We start from the raw sequence: 8,332 nt of genomic DNA, 5'->3' as shown, positions 1-8,332 counted from the left end.
TAAATGTGAGCTACTGACCTAGTGGATAACATTTAATGCCTACCGATTTTTAAGGACAACCAGAAACAACTTACCTTTCTTCATCACCATGTTAATTATGATGTTCCTTCCAACACCAAGAGAGATCTCCTCCATGACATCCCTTGTGGGAGACAAAGAGATCAGGAGGTCCCTAGTGGCTCTCCCCACCAAAGACACCAGCAGCCCTCACCTATCTCTCTGTTGCTCCTTGCTTTGCTTCTGTAGTGATTTATTCCCCAACCTAGTGGGATATGAGGGATCTCATCCATAGAGACTGGTGGCTCAGTGTTTAATGAAAAAGGAAAAGGGGAAGGAACATTTTGTTCTTGCTCCCAAGAAACCTCAGAAGGTTTCTTAACTCAAATCAGTTTGTAAATCTCCTGGTCAGTGTCCTTGGGCTCTCTTGAGTGCCGCTGCCTATCAACATGTAAGAGCATCCTCCTGAAAACCAAATTGTTACAAAATAAGGATTCCCCCACCTTGGATATAGACTCTAGTCCCTGTGAGGTTGATAGGGACAGTCTAGAAAGGGAGGCCACTGCTCAAAGCAGGGGTCACTCGGGACCACCATGAGCTTAGCAGGTAAATATCTAATGAAAAAATAATAAAGGCTGGGGCTTTACGAGGCTACAAGCAATCCCCCCACCCCCTACCAAGAGAAAGGGGAAACTTTAAATCTTACGTGCCAAGTAGTTTTGAGGTCTAGCAAACGTAATGCTGTCTTCGATTGCTTACTGATTTAACAACAACAATGAAAAGCCCCCAGATGCAGGGGGACAGCATTAGAATTTAGCACTGTGTCCTGCCTTGTGGAATTGACCGGAGGAGACAGACTACTTCATGGATCGGCAGGATTATCGATATGGGAAAATCACTGTTACGGCTCTAGGAACGAGGGGCGAGGCACGTAGAAGACCTTTTGATGTGCTTGCTTGGGGTGGGTCCCTGCCCGCAGCCACGCCCTTCAGGCGCCAGTATTCAGCGATCTAAATATGCACAAGACGTATCCCACCTCCAACTCCGCCTCAGAAACAGACCGCGACCCCACCGGCAGCCCCGCCTAAGGACTGGTTCCAGCCTCAACCTTGTATTTGGGGCTCACTCGGTCCCCAGCCCCCGCACCTAGACCACCCGGAACCCATCTGTACCCACGCCAGAGAAAACTAGAATTTCTCCACCTGAAGGGATCGAACGTGGCCGACGGCGCCATCGCGGAAACCCCGCCTCTTCCGACCCCTCCCTAGCCGGAAGCGGAAGTGGCGAACTTCGTTTGCCGCAGTCTCTTCCGCTGCTGGCCGTGTGCTTCTTTAGCCGTTTCCGGTTGGTCGTGGTTCGGCTCAAGCCGGCGTCCGGTAGGCCGGCGCGTAGGAGAGGAAAGCAAGTGGAAGGCGGAATTAGAACGAGTTGGTTCCGGGCCGCCCTGGAGTCTGCTTAGAGAGGCCTGCGCCGCCCACTTCCGCCGCGGCCTCGGGGCTTCCCGGAATTCAGAGGCCGTTCCGGCGAAATATCGTAAGGGCGCTTCCGCGGGGTCGTTTAGGTTTCATCCTATGCTCCCCTCTTCAAAGGCCTCCAAAGCAGCCTTCGTGATTTTTCTTCGAGAGGTAAAGAATTTCCGCCTTTAGGGTCCGTTGACTCCAGCCCCGTGTCCTCGAGTCCTCACGCACGCGGCGATTCCGGCACATGCCGGTGAGCAGTGAGGGAAAGGGCCTCCGTGTCCTTTTCTATGCAAAAAAAGAAGTTTCGTCTGAGAATTTGGCGTTGTCTTTGCGCGTTCTTTATTTTTGGCGCATTACATTCAGGTAGAAATGTACTTTCATGGATGTCTATGGGGTGCGTTTTTTGTATAGAAATATAAGTTTATATAGGCCACAACTCTTTCTACAAAAGAGAAGCAAGGGGGCTTCCCTGGTGGCGCAGTGGTTGAGAATCCGCCTGCCGATGCAGGGGTCACGGGTTCGTGCCCCGGTCCGGGAAGATCGCACGTGCCGCGGAGCGGCTGGGCCCGTGAGCCATGGCCGCTGAGCCTGCGTGTCCGGAGCCTGTGCTCCGCGACGGGAGAGGCCACAACAGTGAGAGGCCCGCGTACCGCAAAAAAAAAAAAAAAAAAAAAAGAGAGAAGCAAGGATGCTCCCTTGTCTCTTCATCTGAACTTCCTAAACCTATACCTCCCCACAAAACTTAAAAACATAGGATTCCAAGAAAAACGGATGGAGGCTTTTTTGCCCTATATCTAGGATAATTGAACTTCTGATTAACAGGATGTTTGGTCTAAGTACTGTTTCCCCACATTTTTCGTTTGAAAAGTCGTAAACCTAAATAAAGTGTGAAGCTTCGGTACAATTAATGTCTGTTGAAGTAGAGTCACCCATTTTGGGCATTTTGCATGTTTGCTCTCTTTCTCTAGATAAATACATTTTTTGGTGAGCTATTCGAGGGAGTAAGCTGAAAATAAACTGCAGCCATGTATTAATACTTGGCCTTTAAATACTTGGTAACGCATCTCCTAAAGATAAGGACATTGTGCTAATTAAACCACAGTACTATTATTTACCCCAAGAAAATTTAAAGTAATAATGTCACCTTGTATCTACTCTGAAAACTAAAATCCTCCACATTGTTCTGAAATACACTTCTGAGTGTCTTTGGATCTGAAATGCAATCAGGGTTTATATACGGCAATTGTTTTGTGTCTTTTAGTCTCCTTTAACCTAGAGCGTTGGCTGTTATTTCTCCATTATATTGATTTTTTGAAAAGTAACACGTTTCAAAAAGTCACACGTTTTGAAGTTTCTAAAAGTTGAGATATAATTGACATATATTAGTTGCAAGTGTACAACATAATGATTCAATGTTCGTATATCTATTCCGAATTAAGTCTAGTTAACATCCATCGCCATCCATAGTTACAGATTTGTGTGTGTGTGTGATGAGAACTTTGAAGATCTACTCTCTAAGCAACTTTCAAATATACAATACAATATCATTACCCATAGTCACCACATTGTATATTGCATGTACTCAGGGCTTATTTATTTTATAACTAGAAGTTAGTACCTTTTGACCACCTTTACCCATTTATCCCATCCCACTGTCCCCTCCTCTGGCAACCATAGATCTGTCTATCCATGCATTCTAGTTTGTTTTTTTAAGGTTCTACATATAAGTGAGGTCATATGATCATATGGTATTGTCTTTCTCTGTCTGACTTCATTTAGCATAGCGACCTCAAGGTCCATCCATGTAGTTGCAAACAGCAAGATTTCCTTCTTTTTTTATCCCATTGTGTGTGTGTGTGCATGCAAACACACTATGTTTTCTTTCTTTGTTCATAGATTGACACTTAGGTTGCTTTCATGTCTTGGCTATTGTAAATAACATTGCAGTGAACATGGAGGTACATATATCTTTTGAGTTAGTGTCTTTGTTTTCTTCACATAAATACCCAGAAGTGAAATTGCTGTATCATATCACAGTTCTATTTTTAATTTTTTGAGGAACCTCCATACTGTTTTCCCTAGTGGCAGCCCCAATCTACATTCCCACCAGCAGTGCACAAGGGTTCCCTTTTCTCCAAATCCTTATGAACACTAGTTATTTGTTGTCTTTTTGATAATAACCATTCTGAGAGATGTGCTATCTCGTTGCATTGATTTGCATTTCCCTTAATAGTAACGTTGAGCACCTTTTCACATACGTTTTGGCCATCTATGTCTCTTTGAAAAAACATTTATTCAGATCCTCTGCCCACTTTTTTTTTTTTTTTTTTTTTGCAGTACGCAGGCCTCTCACTGCTGTGGCCTCTCCCATTGCGGAGCACAGGCTCCGGACACGCAGGCTCAGCAGCGATGGCTCATGGGCCCAGCTGCTCCGCGGCATGTGGGATCCTCCCAGACCGGGGCACGAACCTGCGTCCCCTGCATCGGCAGGCGGACTCAACCACTGCGCCACCAGGGAAGCCCCTCTGCCCATTTTTAAATTGCATTATTTGTCTTTTCCTGTTGAGTTGTATGAGTTCATATATTTTGGATATTAACCCCTTGGCAGATACATGATTTGCAAAAATTTTCTCCCATTCTGTAGTTTGTCTTTTCATTTTGTTGATGGTTTCCTTTGCTGTGCAGGAATTTTTTTACTTTCACATAGTCCACTTGTTTATTTTTGCTTTTAGTGCCTTTGTTTTTGCTTTTGCTATTTTTGCTTTTGTTGTCAAATACAAAAAATCATATCCAAGACCAATGCCAAGGGGCTTAGTGCTTATGTTCTGTTCTAGGAGTTTTATGGTTTTAGGTCTTACATTCAAGTTTTTAATCCATTTTGAGTTAATTTTTGTGTATGGTATAAGAGAGTAGTCCAGTTTCATTCCTTTGCATGTGGCTGTCCAGTTTTTCCAGCATTACATGTAGAAGAGACCGTCCCTTTTCCATCATATATTCTTGGCTTTTTTGTCTTAAATTAATTGTATTTGTGTGGTTTTGAATTTCTGGACTCTGTATTCTGTTCCATTGATCTCTGTGTCTCTTTCTGTGCCAGTACCATACTGTTTTGATTACTATAGCTTTGTAACACAGTTTAAATTGGGCAGCATGATTCCTTAGCTTTGTTCTTTTTTCTTAAGATCACTTTGGCTATTCAGAGCCTTTTGTGATTCCATACACATTTTAGGATTGTGTGTTCTATTTCTGTGAAAAACGCCATTGGAATTTTGGTAAGAATTGCATTGAATCTTTATATTGCTTTGGTACAGGGGACATTTAAAAAATAATTCTTCCAATCCATGAGCCACAGAATATCTTTCCTTTTATTTCTGTCTTCTCCATTTCTTTCATCTACATCTCATACCTTTCAGTGTACAGGTCTTTCATGTCCTTGGTTAAATTTATTCCTAGGTATTTTACTCTTTCTGATGCAATTGTAAATGGGATTGTTTTCTTAATTTCTCTTTGTAGTAGTTTGTTATTAGTGTATAGAAACCCATTATAAGTTCTTGCTTCCTTTATTAGCATAATTTCTTGTTTTTTGAATTTAATTTAGTTTTTATTTTATATTTGAGTCTAGTTGATTTACAATGTTGTGTTAGTTTCAGGTGTACAGCAAAGTGAATCAGTTACACACATATATATATTCCCTCTTCTTTTAGATTCTTTTCTCGTATAGGTTATTACATATTGAGTAGAGTTCCCTGTGCTCTACAGTAGGTCCTTGTTGATTATCTATTTTATATGTAGTACTGTGTATACATTAAACCCACACTCCTAATTTATCCCCCTGCCACGCAGTTGATTTTCGTATATTGATTTTGCATACTACAGCTTTACTGAATTCATTTATTCTAACAGTCTTTTGGTGGAGCCTTTTGGGTTTTCTATATATAATATCATGTCATCTGCAAAGAGTGACACTTTTACTTATTCCTTTCTAATTTAGATGCCTTTTCTTTCTTTTTCTTGCCTAATTGCTCTGGCTGGACTTCCAGTGCTGTGTTGAATAAACGTGGTGAGAATGGGTATCCCTGTCTTTTTCCTGACTTTAGAGGAGAAGCTTTCAGCTTTTCACTGTTAAATATGATGTTAGCTGTGGACTTGTGATATATGTCCTTATTATGGAGCAGCATTCCCTCCGTACCTGCTTTGTTGAGTTTTTAATCATGCATAGATATTAAATTTTGTCAAATGCTGTTTTCTGCCTCTGTTGAGATTATGATATGATTTTTGTCCCTTTTTTACCTTTTTTTTTAACTTTTTAATTTTTTTTTTTTTTTTTTTTGGTTATACTGGATCTTTGTTGCGGCAGGCAGGCTCTTTAGTTGCGGCACATGTGCTCCTTAGTTGCTGCACGTATGCTTCTTAGTTGTGGCATGTGTGTTCCATAGTTGCGGCCAGCAGGCTCCTTAGTTGTGGCATGCAAACTCTAAGTTGTGGCATGCATGTGGGATCTATCTAGTTCCCTGACCAGGGATCGAACCCATCTCCCCTGCATTGGAAGGCAGATTCTTAACTACTGTGCCACCAGGGAAGTCCCCAATTTTTGTCCTTCATTCTGTTAATGTGTATCATATTGATTGATTAGCAGATATGGAACCATCCCGCATCTCTGGATATAACCCACTTCATTGTGGTGTATGATCCTCTTAATGTATTATTGATTTGGGTTTGCTAATATTTTGTCGAGGATTTTTGAATCTGTGTTTTTCAGGGATAGTGGCCTGTAATTTTCTTTTCTTGTAATGTTCTTTTCTGGTTATAGTATAAAGATAACACTGGTCTTATAAAATGAGTTTGGAAGTACTCCCTCCTTCCTGTTTTTTTGGAAGATTTTGAGAAGGATTGATATTCATTCCTCTAAACGTTTGGTGGAATTCACCAGTGAAGCCTTATGATCCTGGACTTTGGTCTGTTGAGAGGTTTTTTACTACTGATTAATCTCCTTACATGTAATCAGTCTGTCAGATTTTCTGTCTCTTCATGATTCACTCTTGGTAGGTTGTATGTTTCTAGGAATGTATCCATTTCTTAGGTTGTCCAGTTTTTTGGTGTACAGTTGTTCATAGCAATCTCTTATGATCCTTTTTATTACTGTGGTATCAGTTGTATGTAGTATCTTTTTCATATTTAATTTTGAGTCCTCTTTTTCTTGGTGAGTTAGCTAAAGGTTTGTCTTATTTTGTTTATCTTTTCAAACCTCTGTTTTATTGGTGTTTTCTATTTTATTTTTATTCTCTATTTCTTTGAGTTCCATTCTGATCTTTATTATTTCCTTCCTTCTACTACCTTTGGGCTTTGTCTGTCCTTCCTTTTCTAGTTTCCTGACGTGTAAAGTTAGCTTGTTTATTTGAGCATATTGATATTTCTGATTTTATTTTCATGGTGTGTTTAAGTGTTTATTCTGTTTCTTTAAATGTTTATTCTGTTTCTTGTATTTCTATCAACTGGTAATTGGATCCAGAACAACAGCTAGCACACACTTTGTCTGAAAAGGAACAGGGGACTTTTCCAGTGGTCCAGTGGTTAAGACTCTGCACTTCCAATGCATGGGGCGCAGGTTCGATCCCTGGTGGGGGAACTAAGATCCCACATGCTGCAGGGGTGGCCAAAAAACAAAAAAAGAAAAGGGACAGATAGGAAGTACTTTATGCTTTCCAGGCCACAAGGTCTCGAATTCGTCCATTCTGCTTTTGTCGTGAGGAAGTAGCCATAGATCTCAGTAAACAAGTGTATATGGCTGTTTCTCCATAAAACTTTATTCACAAAAAAAGGCCTGTGAGTCATAGTTTGTCACTTACTTTTTGGTCTGCAGGCTTCAAGAGATCATTTACAAAATATATCATGGATGATGTTGTATATCTTAAGTTGTATTTATTTCATCAGGAAGACGTAGATTTATATCATTCTTCTGTTAGTGATGCTATATTTGATTACTTAAGGTAATGATCACCAGAGACCTGTATTTTAAAGGTAAACTATTTTTCTTCTTGAATAAGAAAGTAATATGTGGGGTAATATTTTGACACTCAGAATATCTTGTTTTCTAACAACCTTTATCAATTATTCTGGCATGTGTGATTTAGCACTACTAACAGTGATCCTCTGTATATGTTGTTTCACGTTTGTAGAGGTGCATCTTCAGGACTAGATTTTAAGGTTGGGTTTCAAGGTCAAAGGGCCAAAACACGGTTAATTTTTCTGGGTATATAAATCCCTTCCATAAATCTTGTGCCATTTGGTAGTTTCCAAATCAACATTAAAATAGGATTAAAATTATTCTGGAGAAACATAAGGAACACATTTTAGTTTTGACTTCAAGGCACTTGTTTTCAAAAATGATATCCAGGGAATTCCCTGGTGGTTCAGCGGTTAGGACTTCGTGCTTCCACTGCTGGGGGCGCCTGGGTTCAATCCCTGGTCAAGGAAACCAAGATCCCACGAGCTGCGAGATGAGGGGAGAAAAAAAAAAAGTCGAAATCCAGTCCACTTTCTTCTTAAGAGTACTCAAATACGTTTTCAGAAGTACAGTGTTTTGATTTGTATTGTGCACAGACATTTATATGATTTCTATTTTCATTTTGTGTTGTAGTTTTTTGTTTGTTTTACTTCAATTTGTGCATATCTATGCTGTAACATTTGTGTGGGGATTGGCAATTCTGACAGTCCACCTAATGAGCTAGGCTGTCTTCGAGAAATAGGGAAACAATGGAGATCGAAATAAGGATAGTATTGCTTCTATGGGGTTTACAGTTTATTTAGGAAGATATTTTAAGTGATTGTTGGCAAGTTTGTTATCTGGACATAATAATGGCTTAATATGAGGGGAGAAG

General features: G+C 40.5%; 2 protein-coding genes across 4 annotated transcripts in view; one reads left to right on the top strand and one right to left on the bottom strand.

The window, feature by feature from the left end:
* Positions 1-8,332, bottom strand: part of ZNF699 (zinc finger protein 699) — a 98,593-nt gene that overhangs the window by 50,043 nt on the left and 40,218 nt on the right. The window lies entirely within an intron of this gene.
* Positions 1,226-8,332, top strand: part of LOC131755840 (zinc finger protein 426-like) — a 31,559-nt gene continuing 24,452 nt past the window's right edge. For 2 of the 3 annotated variants that reach the window (XM_067032852.1, XM_067032850.1), the window contains exon 1: positions 1,226-1,707. The gene's annotated coding sequence lies outside the window, so the exon portion shown is untranslated. The remainder of the gene's footprint in view (positions 1,708-8,332) is intronic. The other variant, XM_067032851.1, reaches the window with a different exon arrangement.

The sequence above is a fragment of the Kogia breviceps genome, chromosome 4 (assembly GCF_026419965.1).
Source record: "Kogia breviceps isolate mKogBre1 chromosome 4, mKogBre1 haplotype 1, whole genome shotgun sequence".
In the NCBI taxonomy this organism is placed as follows: Eukaryota; Metazoa; Chordata; class Mammalia; order Artiodactyla; family Physeteridae; genus Kogia; species Kogia breviceps.
The sequence above is the reverse complement of the archived record's forward strand: the minus strand, read 5'-3'. Positions and strand labels throughout refer to the sequence as shown.